This window comes from Artibeus jamaicensis, unplaced genomic scaffold, assembly GCF_021234435.1.
Source record: "Artibeus jamaicensis isolate MK-2021 breed Jamaican fruit bat unplaced genomic scaffold, CSHL_Jam_final contig_415, whole genome shotgun sequence".
Classification (NCBI taxonomy): domain Eukaryota; kingdom Metazoa; phylum Chordata; class Mammalia; order Chiroptera; family Phyllostomidae; genus Artibeus; species Artibeus jamaicensis.
This window is the reverse complement of record NW_026521823.1, coordinates 23,889,208-23,904,964: the sequence shown is the minus strand read 5'-3', so window position 1 is coordinate 23,904,964 and position 15,757 is coordinate 23,889,208.

Sequence of the window (15,757 nt, the reverse complement as noted above, 5' to 3'; positions counted from 1 at the left end):
TTTAAAAAATGATCATTCAGCTTGGCTCAGTTTTCCTGTCTCATTTCAAATGGAAAACTTTTCTAGTCCCAAATATGGTGTAATCCTGCTCTGCTTTAAATTCCCATTTGTCTTTTACTCAACAAGATGCAGGGTAATTCTTAAGTATTTATAGAATATTTGATGAGTTGAAAGAGATGTATTATTTACATTGTACAAGTTTTGTGTTAATGTGTGGATTGTTTTTTACACCCACAAGACTTCATTCCAGCACCTTAGTGAATGTTCTCAAGATTCAATTCTTAAGTATCAGCAAAGCATTCATTAGATGTTTATTTTTGATTCTCAGAATCCCGAAACCTGTGTCGGGTGTGGTAGAACATATCTGGCACAAGAGGTTCTTTAATAAGTGGCTTAATTTAACTCAGTTTCTGTGGATTGTTGAACCTTAAAACACCAAAGGAACCTTTTCTTGTCTGGAGACTGGACTGTTGCAGGTTTTAGTACCTGTGCACATACGTGTCCGTTTCACAAGTGCGTGTTGGCATGGGGAAGACAATTCCCTGCTCTTTGAGTGGAGCAAAAGCAATTGGTTAAGCTGTAGCAGCTTTTTTGTTTGTTTGTTTGTTTTTTAAAGTACTAAAACTTGAACTGAAAAGGGTAAAACTTGAACTAGAGAACTACTCTTTTATGCTTAGAATGTTTATAGTATCACATGTTTATGTGGGGTTGTCAACATTTTATTTATAGTTGAATTATGTTGTGTTTGTTAAATATCCATGATGTTTATTATTTTTATATTTTGAAAAAATTTTAAATAAAATAGTCTTACCTAAAAGCAGTTGTTAAATTTTTAAAAATTGTCCTGTATCTTGCATCGATAGAAAGAAAAATTTGCAGCCCTCAGGCATTACACAATTGAGAATTCTGAAAATGTTTATATTAGGAAATGGCTTCACATTGCCTCTTCCCCTCTTTGCCCTTCATTCTCACTGTAAATTGTTTTAAGTCACCTTTGGTACCAATGCATTACTGGCCTAATGGCTCCTTTTTTCACACATACACAAATCTTCCATACCTTATGCTCCCTAACTACTGCCTCTTTACTGCTGGAAACTTTGTCTTCTATCTGGGGACCAGAACGCTTCTCCTTATCGTGGGCAATAAGAGCAGAAGTAGTGTTTGTCAGAGAAGGACTGCCATAGATTCTGCAGGGAGATCTGGCATAAAGTGCTTACACTGTCAGTCTCCAAAACGACTGAAAATGTAGGACTTCCCTCCATAATTTTCAGTTTTCATTTGGACATTTCTCCTGACTAAATCTGCTTTTCCAGCATTTAGCATATTCATTTCATATTTTATCAAATGATAAAATTTGTCTCTTACTGCAGAAACACCTTCTGTCGTCTGTAATCGGTTAAACAAGCTGGGTTGCCACTGGTGACACTGCTTCCACGAGAAGATGCATCGTCTCCAGGTGCAGAACTCGGGATAAAGATCGAGCCGGGTCTGAATGGGAAGTAGTAGAAATGATAGGGCTTTGTCTAATAACGACACACGTGGTAAAATTATTTAAAGGAGTTCCATTTCTTACATAAATGTTGCCAGTCCCTATGAAATATCTGCAGAGCGCACATTTTGTGAGCCTTACTTTGGCCTGAAAAATACTTTTGTATAAAGTATGTATAAATTCGGTCTTTTACCTATTTTTAAAAAGATTGTATTTATTTTTAGAGAGAAGGGAGAAAGAGGGAGAGAAACATCAGTGTGAGGTTGCCTCTCATGCGCCCCTGCTGGACCCAGCCCACAACCCAGGCAGGTGCGCTGACTGGAAATCAAACTGGTGACCCTTTGGTTCGAATCCCACAATCCACTGAGCTACACCAGCCAGGGCTGGTCCTTTAAAATCCTTTTTAAAAAATCACACAAGTGTTATAGAAAAGCTAGAAATTCAAAATGAAAGGATGATAGAAAGCCTGCCGTCTGTAAATCTTTAGACATTTTAAATGAGGTAATATGTATACTATTCCGTAGTCTTCATTTATGACAACAGGTTTATACCATTTTCAAAGCCCCACCATTTGTAGATGAATCATAATGCATTGAATCAGTTTTCATTCTGAAGACTAAAAAGCCTTTCCATTTGTTAGAGATTGTATTTCTTTAGATTTTACTTATTTATTTTTAGAGAGGGAAACATCAATGTGCAGCTGTCTCCCACGTGCTCCCACCAGGGACCCTGCCCACAACCCAGGCCTGTGCCCTTGGAATCAAACCAGTGACCACTTGGTTCACAGGCTGGCACTCAATCCACTGAGCCACACCAGCCAGGGCTCGTTTTTTAATTTTAACATAAATGGTGCTGTATCTCTGAGCATTTTTTATTATTCTTTCAAGATACCTTCTTAGAACCACTGGGTCCAAAGCACTTGTTTTTAAAATGTGCATTTGACCAAATGTAAATTTGGTCTTTTATTTATTTATTTATTTTAAAAGTTTTTTGTTTTTTGTTTTTTTTTAAAAATTTTTAGAGAGGGGAAGGGAGGGAGAAAGGGAGAGCCACATCAGGGTGTGGTTGCCTCTCGTGCCCCTACCAGGGGCCTGGTCTACAACCTAGGAATGTGCCCTGACTGGGAATCGAACTGGTGACCCTTTGAATCTCAGGCTATCACTCAGTCCACTGAGCCACACCAGCCAGGGCTGATTTTTTATAACTTTTTTATGGCCCTTCATAAAATTTCAAGAACTATTATAATCTCATAACTGTATGAAAGGAGAGGAAGATAATCTAAAATTATGAAATAAAAATGGCAGAATCAGGATGGGAATTACATTTCTTAATACCATCTCCACTCTAAGAGTATGCAAAAAACTGCCAAGTTATTTATAGCAACAACAAAGTCTGTAACTTTTTATCTAAACTCTCCAAACTGCTTTTTCTTCAAAGTACATTTTCTCCATGAAGTTTATGAACACTCGTTACTGAAACTCATGAAACATGAAATAGCTATGAAAGAAGAATATAGAATTGGGAACATAGTGGGTTCTATATTTTCCCATCTATGTCATAAATGGGAAATTCCAATTTTTGAACAGATAATTTTATTGGGAAGAATAAACTCTTGTAAACTATGAACATTTTCCTGAACTGCCCATGTAATAGTCCATGTTTTAGCTAATATTTAACAATATTACATTAATTCCAGTATTTGAGAGTTTGCAAATGTCATGGCAGTTTTCTTAAATTGTCAATCTTTGATTCACTTATAAATTTAAAATATTATTAAAGTATGCAAGAATATATTTTATGTTCAGTGATAATGAGGGCCTTGATTCTGTTTGAAATACAGTCCTCAATGTATTAAGATTTTGAGTTGTGGAGTTAATGAAAAGACCAGCTTCCTTTTGATTTCAAGGACTATAGAGTACAGGTAACATACAAGGAAAGTCTGTCACGTTCTTGAAACACTAATATTAAGCTTTTTTACCCCAAAGATCTCATTTAAATAAAAAATTTCAGCGACATTGCCAACCTATTTTTTTAAAAAAGAATATAACAATTCATGGACACCCTGTATTTTTTATTAGAAGTCAGTGTTGGGAAGAAATGCGTAGATTGTAGGGATTATAGATATTTGCCATTTTGGAGTTAGAAATGGACAGCTGTAGAATTTGTACTAAGTTTAATGCAATATTTGTTTAGTTTTGTGATAAGTCTAATAGGTAATATGCCAGTTTTACTTTTTGTTGTTTAAGTCAATATTCAGTTAGGAAATTAAGGAGTACTAAGAAGGAAGCTCTCTTGCTCTTAGCAATTGCCATGTGAATGATGTAAGAATTTAAATAAAAACCAAACAGGTAATGACAACAATTCTGGAGTACTGATATGATTATTAGTCATGATAACCCTCACATGTGTCATACTTGTAATACTACAGAGATGAAAATGACATGTTAAAAATGTACTCTAATTCTAACCAACCTTTCTCTAGTTAACCCAAAGGAGTAGGATTTTTTTACTTTTGCTAACATCTCTAGTGAAAAAGGGGAGAATCCCTAAATGGGAGCACTCAGAAAAGAATAGAGCCCTCTAAGATGCCAAGGCCAGGAAGAGCAAGGTGGATCGCAGGTTTAGTCCTGCATTTGTGCAAGTTCTGATTCAGAGTAGCCCGGAAGCGAGTACATTTCTGCTTTCGTTTTTTCCTCAAGTGGTAAGTTTTGTCAAGCATCAAAAGACATGAAAGTTTCATAGCAGTTCTTGCAGCTGAGAGCACACTTAATTGGGGTAACTCGCGTGTTCCTCATGGGAAGCACTCAGGGTCGGGTGATGATAGCAACCTGAGTGAGTTCCAAGGTACTTGCCCCGTCCCGCCAAAGAGCACCCATCCATCTGCCACAGGAGCAGCTCAGCACAGTTGATACTGTCACATGCAGCCATGAGCCACACTGTTCAGAGCCAATATCCAGGTTTATTGTTTCAAGGTACTTGGTGTGTTGTACCTGTGAACCTGCCTGTGACTCCTCTTGCCCAGCTGGACTTTGGAATTTTGCAAATGTGAACACTTAGCTGCCCCCCCCCCCATGTGCATTTCTGTCTGTGGCTTGCCACAAACCATAAAAGTCAATCATATTTCTGCACCCTGGCATGGGACTCTTGGAGACTGAAAAGCAATGCCAATTATAAGCACTGATGGAAAAAATAACACACGTGGGAGTAAATCTAACCATGTCTAGGACTTATATGCTGAAAACTATGAAATGCGAATAAAAGAAGATGTAAATAATTGGAGAGACGTGTTCATGGGCTGGAAAGTCCAACGTAGTATATGTAGGTATCAAAATCACAGACGCTTTTTTGTAGCTACAAACAAAATTATCCTAAAATTTACATGGAAAGGCAAAAGAACTAGAATAAGAACAATTTTGAGAAAGATGAAAGTGAGAAAAGTCAGTCTATGCAATTTCAAAACATAGCTACAGTAATCAGGACTGTTCCTAATAAAGAATCTCGAGGATAGACACACAAGTCAATGGAACAGAATGCAGACCTTAGAAGGGGACCCACACACAGGCCCAGCTGATTTTTAATAAAGTGCAAAAGCAATGGAATAGAGGAAATACAGCCTTTCCAACAAATTCCGGGACAACTGGACATTATTTTTTTAAAAAGACCAAAGTTTCACACCTTAACAACAACAAACTCAAAATGGATTACGGACAAATGTAGGCTGTAAAACTTTTAGAGAACAAAATCTTGAGATCGAGAGCTAGGCAAGAAGTTCTTCGATTTGACACCAAAATCATGATTCATAAAAGCATGATAGGATTTTGTTGATACCTAAAACTATTGCTCTGTGAGAGAATCTGAAAATCCACGAAGTGGGAGAAAATAATGGCAAATCACACCAGTACGTGTCAGCACGGGTATCTCAAATATACACACAAGTCCAAACTCAACAATGAAAAGACAAGCAGTCCATGGGCAAAAGACAGGCGTTTGACCGAAGATAACATTTGGATGGCAAAGAAGCACACGAAAGATACTCAACATCCTTCACCACTAGGGAAATGGAAATTAAAATTGCAGTGAGATATAACTACTTTCCTTTCAGAATGGCGAAAGAAAAAATAGTGACACCAAATGCTAGCGGGGATGCAGAGAAATGATTACTGATGTTGTTAGTGGGAATGTTAGCTCTGGAAAGCTATGGCAGTTGTATAGCCACCCTGGAAACAATGTGGTAATTTCTTAAATAGCTAAATATGCAAATATTCTATGAACCAGCAATTGTACTCCTGGGCATTTAAATTCTTTTCACGCAATGCCTTTACACAAATGTTCATAGAGGCTTTATTCATAATAGGAAAAAAATGGGAAAAACCAAATATCTTTCAGCGGGCAAATGGTTAAACTGATCTATTCATTCCATAAAGTAATAGCAGTAAAAACAAACAAACAACTACTGATGCATGCCACCCCGGATGAGTTTCAGAGATTATAGTATACTGAAGAAAGCCAATCCTAAAAGGCAACTGTAATTCCATTTACATAACATTCTTGAAATAACCAAATTATAAAGATGAGAAAGAGATCTCCTGTCCCAAGGGTTTTGGAGGTGGGGTGGGAGAGAAGGGAGTGTGGGCACAAAAGTGCAGCAGGAGGGTGATCTCATGGTGATGGAAGTGCATACCTTGACTAAATATCGGTAAGCTGGTTGTATTGCACTACAGTTTTGCAAGGTATTACAATTGGGGGGAAATTTGGCAAATGGTACGTGGAATCTCTCTTGTTTCTTACAATTGGTGTGAATTTAAATAATTTCAAAATAAAAAGCGTAAGTAAAGGCAGAGTACTATCTACCTAGTTCCATCCAGTCTCCAGAAATGTTTTGGAAGGATGTGTGCTTGCCAAAAAGGGTGAGCTCTTGAGAGCGTGTATTTGAGGTGCAGAAAAGGAGTAAAGTGAGTTTGCATACTGAGAATTTCTGGAAGTACCTTAGACTTACCTCTTCCACTGGTTACACTCCAGCAGTGCCAGCAGTCCTGCATGCACGGTGACTGTCATTATTTCCTTCAGCCTTGCTGCCTGAAGTGGACTCTTCCTTCCGAGAAACAGCAGGGTTCCTCTACCTAAGAACAGGTGGGTGAGGATTAAAACAACTGATGCTTATTTTGCACTTCCTGTCCTTTACCACAGTTCAGGAGGGTTGCAATCATCCAAAAGGGGAAGGAAGCATAGAACAAGAGCAAAATTATAAATGAAATGCTCCAAAAGGAGACATTCATTCCTAAGGGAAATATAAAACCTACAGTGTCAAGAAAGGCTCCCCATGAAAGTGGTCTTCAGTTGAGGTCTGAAAGCTGAGCAGGAGTGTACTAATGGGGGGAGCACTTCCTTGAGGGAGCAGTTTTGTGCAAGAATTCCACGGGGGGACGCAATGGGGTGCATCTGAAGAACAGAAAGCAGCCCGGTGTGGTTGCAGTGTGGAGACAAACAATTTTAGAATTATTTATTGTAGAGGTTTTTGTCTGTGGGTGAGGATGAGATTCCTGGAGATCAAGTATAGAATAAGGACATTCTCACTGAATCCAGGTAATGTGGGCAGTTTCTGCAAAGATTAGAAAGGGCAAAGACAGAACCAGGAATGGGAGTTATAAATGGAGGCCAAGGCTTAAAAATAAAAAAGCTGTTTTAGGAAGAAGAGAGTGATAAACAATATTATAAGGTAAAGTAGCATGAAATGGGCAAAAGTCCAGAAAAAAAATCCTGGATTTGGGGATAAGGAAGTCATTGATGGGCCTGGAATATGTTTTTTTGGGGGGTGGGGAGGTGGGGAGGGGGAGCTCATGTGGTTTTGTTTGTTTTAAAGAGGGACATGGGAGTGAAATGAACAGGCTGAGGAGTAAAAAATGGTAAGAATCTGGAGACAGTACAAGCATCAGGGTTTTGTGAGAAGATTTTTTAGGGTAGAAAAGAGATATTAGCAGTTTGCAAGGCAGGTGGGATAAAGGTGGCAGAGACTTAACCATATTTCAATCAGCACAGAAAGGAGTTCTAAGGAGAAGATAGTGTGGAAAACAGATAGTTTAAGATGCTGGAAAAGATAGGACGAGAACAGATCTTTGATTCATAATGAAAAAGACTGCTCTTAGTAATGGAGACAAGTCCTCCGTTGCAACAGGGGGCAGAGAGGGAAGGAAATTCATTGTTTTTAGGTTTGGTGGTGGCATTCAAAGAGTTTCCCTCGGATAGTTTCAGTTTTCTCTCCAACTGGTCAGAAAATCATTTGCTGTATACCCTCACCTGTGTAACTGCTAAACAGCGCCTTCCCCTCCACTTTACCATCTTTCCCAGTTGTACCTGAGAACCCCCCCCCAACAATCTAGTCTTAACTAGCGCCCTTCCATTCTTCTGTACCAGACTCATCTGGGCCCTCACAATGACCTCTACTGCCAATCATAGGGGCCTCTGTTAAAACGTCGCTCTACCGGATATGCCCAGCCCTCACAGCGGCCCCGCGCCCACGCACCCCACACCGAAGCTCCCCTGTGGTCTGAGGAAGTCAATGGTCCTTCTTCAAGTCTCCACCATTGTACCTAGGATGCAATGCGGCCTCTGCTCAGAGCCTGTCTTTTTGGCTCTTCCTGTTTCCTACTCTAAGCTGCGCAAGCCAGTGTATAAACAAACATCCTGCCGTTCCTTCCATAATTCCTTCCTGCTCTATGCACTTTCTTCCCTGATCTGTAGTTTAGGAGGGGGAAAAGCTCCCATATAAATATCAATTAATGAAATACTCAGAAAAGGCAAGAAGCATGAAGCAATCAGAATCTAAAGAGTTTTAAGAGAACACATCTTTCTAAGTGTGATGCTATTTATGCCATTAGCCTAAACCAGCACGGCAGCGGCCTGGGCAAGCTGGAGAGAGCTCAGAGTGGTGGCTCTCTCCTACACACAGAACGCTGTGCTCAAGGCGGGCCAAGGGAGGCTGCAACGGGGAGCAAGAAAGGTCCAGCATCTCAAGCCCAGGAAGAATTTGGGGAGGAAGCCAGACCATGGCTGGGTTTCCCAGGAGAGCATGGCTGCGCTGCAGGTGCTCCAGCACAGGGTGACCCGGGGCAGCTGATCTCCAGTTTCCTGTCCCTCAGCTGTGTTTTATTGGCTCGAACCGCCTGCTCCAATGCTGCCCTCTCCTCCAGCACCGAAAGGCACAGCGGCACCTCTGAGCGTTTCTGCCACACTGAGACCCGCTGGAAAATTCACTCTACCTCAGGACAGGAGGGTGAATGAGTTACAGAAAAATAATTTAAAACTTTCCACAAAATAAAAACTATAATGTCAATTTGGTCAGAAATGCAAGAGATACACACAGACACACACACACAGGCAGGGCCGTGCCAAAAAGAAACACTGCATGTGTGTGATTTTATTTGGCTAGGTTCCTTTCAAATAAAAGTGGTGTTTAGGGGAAAAAGAGAGTTTTAAGAAAAACAGAAGCTAGGCAGACAGAGTCTGGAAAGAAACAAGGTTCAGAACATTGTAAGAACTTTGAACTTCATCCTGAGGTGTTGGGTGGGGGGGGGCACTGAAAGGTGTGAAAGTTTGGAAGGAAAAAGGAGATGGAATGGAAGGAAGACAGAGGTGAGGCGAGGGGAGTGTGGAATGTTTATATTTCATCTTTGATTATAAGTCATTTTGCAGTGGTGAGGAGGATGTGTTGGAGTCAGGGACAGAAGGGCAAAGGAACCCCAGACTTGTGGACTGAGCGACACAGCTGATGGGCGTGTCATGCTCCGAGATGGGACATGTGGGGTTGGGAGCAGGGTTACAGGATAAGAGAGGAAGTTTAATTCACTTCTCACATGTTGAGCTTTAGGGCCTTGTGGGATATCAACATTGAAAGGTCCTGTAGAGAGAAGTCTGGGAGGCAGACTTAGGTCATTGATACATATGAGTGAGATGACGCAGTAAGGACATGAGCATGCAAAGAGGGAAGGCTGAAGATGGTGAACCTCGATGTCTGCAAAGACAGGCGAAGAAGGTACCCATAATAATACAAATAACTCTAGGCAGTCTTTCCTTTTACACCATTCCTATGTGCATGAATTATCACCCAGTCCCCCAACACCGTGAATCACAATCAGTTACCAAGATATCTTATCTATGATTAATTGTTTCCTGTGCAAAGTTCACTCTGCCTCTTAAGTCCGAAAATCACTGTGTAAATAAGAGGTGCACATCATGATCAGTGACCAATCACTTCGCTTCTTTTCGAAGTTTATTGTGATTGGTCCCTGTGCATCTTTTATTCATTTACAGGCAGGTAGCAAAGCGTGTAGTTATGCCACCTTCTTGTCTCCCAGTGACAAACTCATGTAACATTTTAGGAAAATGGATAATGAAGTGTTAGTTAACACAGCTTGAAAGAGATGAAGGTGGTGTCGCTCTCTCAAAAGCAAAGAATAGAAGAGGACAGATAGTTGTCAGGGAAAATGGGCCAACACACGGGGGTTGCTCAGAGGACGGCACAGCTGTTTCGAAAGTGATAAAAGACATTGGAAGGATGCACACAAGAGCTGTGTGTAGGACATCTTTTCACCCCTTTTTCCCCCTTATAGTCTCCCCACAGTGCCTCCCACTGGCCCTGAGTCCGGGAAATGTAGTTTGCACGACAGAGCCAAGTACAGAAGTGTGGGGTTGGGCCTGAGAGGCAGTCACAGCTGTCGCCATTTCTCCCAGGACTGTGGGAAGAAGAGGACTGTCAATGCCTTGCTTCGATGCCCCAGGTCTCCAAAGAGGCACATCCACAGGACCACCATCGTGAATCGGCTACACTTGTAAGTCACGCGTCAAAGAAAGCGGACACATGTTCCTCAGATAACAGCCAGAGGTCAGCTACAACTACTTTTTCTTGGTCAACAAAAATCGGGCTTCTCTCCCCTGCAAAGGCTATCATTGTTATTCGCTAATAGTTTATTTCATTTCTTACCCTCGAATGGCTAACCTTTGTGTGATTCCATGTCCAGGAACTTTGTGGGCCTTCTCTTATCTATTCTCAGGCTGTAGGCTTGCTTTTTCTTTCGTCCCTTCCTCATTTGCCTTTCTATTCCTGATAATGAGGTATCTTGGGTGTTGATTCTTTGAGAGTATTTTTCAGTTTGCTACTCAAAGAAAAAGAGGCCGAGAAATCTGAGATTTTAATTTATTTCAACTTTCGCTGTTTCTTTCTTACGCCTCTGCTGGCCCACTGGGATGGAACAAGTCTACCCTTTTGGAGAATTTGAAGTTTATGTGCTGGAAAAGAAAACAGTCTTGCACTTCTTAATATATTTCTTGTTTTCTTTTACATGTCTTCTTTTTTTACACATAAGCATTTCTGTGTAATTAAGATAGATACCTACAACATTTGAGCACTTAAAAAATTCTATTAAAAATCAAAAGTAGCCCTGGTTGGTGTGACTCAGTGGATTGATTAACACATTGCAAACCAAAAGGTTGCCGGTTTGATTCCCAGTCAGGGTACATGCCTGGGTTGCGGGCAGGTCCCTAGTTGGAGATGTGTGAGAGGCAACTGATTGATGTGTCTCTCACACATTGATGTTTCTCTTCATCTTTCTCCCTCCCTTCCCCTCTCTCTAAAAATAAATAAATTAAAAAAATCTTTTTTTAAAATAAATTAAATCTTTAAAAAATAAAAATAAAAAATACTATTGAGACAATTCTGAGATCTTCCCTGACACCTGCTTGTGCCTGGATGGAAGAAGATAATATGAATATACATAAAAAGTTAATAAAAATGAGTAACTGAACAACCTATTGAAAATTTAATATAAATAACTAGTCTCGTTTATATTCTAATTTCCATAGCTATTTTTCTCAAATGCATTTTTGATATGTTAAGAAGCTAGCTATAGGATACCAAACAGTTAAACTGATCTGTGTTATTTTGTATTACATTTTTTGTGTTTTGCTATTTTTCATTGCAAACTTCTAAAGGCACCTCACTTTTGATTTTTAAAAAAATGGTATGTTTTGCCCCGGAATTCTGGACTAAGTGGCAGTTTTTGAAAAATTATGCCACTGTGACTTTAAGGGAAGTTTGGCTTGTTATGACACACTAATGAGGTCTTCATGATACATTCATTGGTTTGCTGACACCATTGATGGAGAAATAGTAAGGTTCTAAACTATTATGTACAATACATAATACACACAGAATGACCAAAACTAACATGTTCTGTGATGTGTTTGTTTCTATTAACTAGCTCTGGAAATAAAAAGCATTCTTTAGTAGACAGAGCCTTAGGTGACCAGGGCTCTGGTTCAGGTTCTAGTACTAATTAGCTCTGTGACCTAGGCAAAGCTATTTGGCTGCTCTAGACCTCACTTTGTTGACCTGTAATAAGATAAAATGAACTAGACCAGGAGTGGCAAGCAGGATTCATCATGACCACCGACTCCAAAAAGCAGCCTGCTAGGTGCTGAGCTGAGAATTCTAAGGCTGAGTCTGGGCTTAATGAGAAGGAGTGCTATGATCAATTAGTACTGTCTGCTATGGGTGCAGAAGGTGAAGAGCGGCCCCAACAGTGCCATATATTAGCTGTCTCCCTAGACTAGATCACCTCCAAGGTCACTTGTGCTCTGCCATGTAATTCATGTTATTCATCATTTAAATTTAAGTGTATAAACAGAAAATGAACTGGAAAAACAAACCTGAGGCTTGCTGATTTAAGTACAACTTTTCAAAAACCCTTTTATTTTTTCTTTTGGACATAAGAGTGAAAAAAAGACATTTCTGCTTGAACAATATTTATTTCAAAATTAAAAAAATATTTATTGATATTTAGAGAGAGAAGAAAGGATTGAGAGAGAGAAACATCATTTTGGCGTTCCACTTATTTATGCATTCATTGGTTCATTCTCGTATATACTCTGACCAGGAATCCAACTTGCAAACTTGTGTATTGGGATGATACTCCAAGTGAGTGAGCTGCCCAGCCGGGGTTCTGCCTGAACTTTTTTGAAGGAGTTTAAAAATAATGTCAATTTATCTCTTCTCTCTCTTTCATCCTTTCATGAAACATTTACTAAGTACCAACTTTGAAATTGAGACGACTCTGGGTGCTGAATATTTGCTGAGTTCAAACGAAATAGGCATACAAAGACACGCAGACCCAGTCTTTGCTCTCGTGGACATCATGACCCAGTGGGGGCGGGCGGGAGTTCTAGCAGGTAATTTCAATACAAAACGTGAAATGCTGTAATGGTCTCGTGAGGCTTAAAAAAATGAAATGACTATGTCTTAAAGAGTCGCTGCAGGTTTCACAGAAATTGCATCTTAGATGAGTGTTGAGGGATGAACAAAAATTTGTCTGGTGGAGAAAGATAGTTCAGGTAGGTGTTTGTTATATGAAGTGATTCCTGGTATTTAGTGCGACCAACACCACCCTTCCAAGCAACCCAACTACCAGTTCGCCATAGGAGGGGTCCCCATATCCCTTGAAAGGGATGTATTTGCACAGAAAAGTTGGGCCCTTTAGGTTGTTTACTGCCTTGTGTTATACAGCTCTTAACAAGCACGTGCCACGTGGCTATAAGCTGCCCGTGTGAGCACGGGCTGCGTGGCTACATACATATATAATGCGTCTGTTTCTTTTCATTGGAGAGCTTTACTGTCCTGCTGCCCCCGAAGTCTGTATGTTCCTTCAGTCAACTCTTGATGTAATTCTGAAGTTATCAGCTTCTTTCTGTGGTCTTCAGGCCCCAGGAAATTTTCCTAACAACTGGCAAGCTGGCCCAGAGACAGACAAATGGAAAAGGGAAGAGGAGTTTCCGTGGTGGGGGTCCTGAGCTGACCATCGACCTCCGTGTGGGGCAGGGGGGCCTGTGTGTTAGATGCTGTGACCCACCATGTGGCTCCTGAGACGCCAGAAAACCCCGGCTGGGCGGGAGCTTCCTTTGCTGTGTGTTCTCTTCTCCGCTGAGGTAAGAAGAGTGTGAATGGTCACTACCGTGGGCTGGCCACTTAATTCATGGGTAGTTCGGTTGGACACTGACACCCCTTTAAAGGTGAGAGTTGAGAAAGGAACAGGTGAACTCCAGACAGGAAAGGATTTGTGCTTATGTACCTTCCTTTTGGCTATTGATCTGCCAAGAAAGTTGAGGAATAAGAGACCAAAATAATAAACCTTATCTTGCTGCTTTATAAAATTGGGAGGAAAAAAATTTCAGGCACAGGATATGGGCAATAGTCATGAAGCTGAAATGGATGTAAAAACCTGGAACCCATGGGGAAAAATGACAATGAGAATGAAGACAGAGAGACTGTAGAAGACCCATCCTTGCTTTAGGATGAAATTGTGACCCCCCCCCCCCGGGCCATTAATGCAGCCAAAAGCTAAGGCACGGCAAATGCGGGTGTGCCTACGGAGGTTCGGGTGGGGAAGGGGCTGGGGTGGTCAGGTGAACAAGTTGTCAGAAGCCCACCCAGGGAGGATCAAGCCGACTGAGTGCTAGCAGGTGAAGACTTTGTTTTTAATATGTGCCCCCACTCCCCTCCCAAAAAAGTAGAAAAAAAAATATAGGGTAGACCCTGATGGTTTCTGGGGAAAAGTGGGGAACTTCTCAGAGTAGGAATCTTCTTGGAGGGAAGAGATCCAGATCTCAACTCCTTTCTGTGAGCTGTTAAAATCTGTTTCCATGACACAGACTTCAGTGTAGTCTGGAGCGTTTGGTTACCAGGCACGCTGACAAACATTCTCATTGTTTGTCGGCGTGGCTGGTAGATGCAGTTAGCAAATGGACTTCCTTCTTAAGCAGCATGGAGCCATTTTGGCCACGGCTGGGCCTTATTGTTGTGATGATTGGTTAACAGTGTGCAGGCCCTCAGCTGTGTGAGACTATGAGGCTGAATAGTGAGGTCTCTCCATTTACCTACTAAAAAAGCACATTTATAGACTCAAGTTACAACAGGCCTTTGTTGTTTTAAAAGGATAAATTCTGATGTGTTGGATAAATAAAAACATGGTTCATGTTGTGCTTGGGCTGTGGGACAGACATGAGCGGAGTAAGGACAGTGGGCCAGGTGCAGAGGGTCACCAGGGCAGAAAGCCCCAGCGGCCTAGCGATGGCCAAGAACGGGAGATCGAGGACTCACCCTCAGGTGACCTTTCCTCCCTTAGCGCATCGCTCTTCTTGTGGTTTGGTTCCTCCCCTGGTCCATCCTGCCCTGGCATGTTGCTAGTCCTGTGGGTTAGACCCTTTAGAGAAGGAACAAAAAAGGGGCCGGAAAATAGCCCGTAAGCATTAAGCCCCCAGAACAATGAGGTTGGGACCTGCATCAGATACACCCAGGCTTCAGGTGTGTTTCAGCTCCAGGCCCAGAAAAGCAGTAAAATCAGACAAGTGAAACCACAGCTGACCTCAGGACCAGCTGAGTCATTTAATGAACCCTGGAGTCAGCCAATCAGTGGAGACTACATCCCTGAAAGGACACACCTGGAAAGCTGATGAATATTCTATTGAGATCCTTCCCTGGGACCTCCCCCCAAACCCCAGCCCTGAAAAGCCCGTAGAACAGAGAATCCAACTCACACTTCCCCTTCCCCTCTTCTTCCCCCCTCTGGTACATTTGCGTCTCTTTCTCCTAAGCTCCCAGGGCCCTTCTTTGGACTCTGTAGCTTGTTTCCTGAGCCCATTTATTCTACAGCTCATTTCTACTTCTGTGACTTTCTAAATACATTTTCTCCTATAGTTTGAGTCTTGGCTCTGAATTATGTGCTAGCCAAAACTCAGGTACTGAGGTTGCTGAGTCAAGATCTGGTCTGACTCCACCGGTCTAACACCTGGTGCTGTTCTCCACGCTGCCAACAAAGTTCTGAGTAATACAGAAACGGTCCTGTGTCTGCCACATAGAACTGGGATTTGTGGACAGATGCATCTAGCTTTAGCCTAGAGCACTGTTTTGGGGAAGCTACTCATGAACTGATGGTTCTCTAGTACATTTAAGCAACTACTTAAGCAGGTAGAATCAGAGGTGGCAGCCATGACTGCCACACCTTTCTTTCCACAGCCAGGCATATAGGACGTTGACAGGGCCGGGGAGCTCCACATTCAGGTTTCACTTGGGCACATTATTTCCTGGCCGAGAATTGTATGTGTGGTGTATTGATTTAATTTCTGTTAAATTCTTTCTTTTCTTCCTTTCTCCCGCTTCCTTCCTTTCTTCCTCCTTCCTTCCTCCTTCCTTTCTTCTTTCCTTCCTTCCTCTTTCTCTCTTTT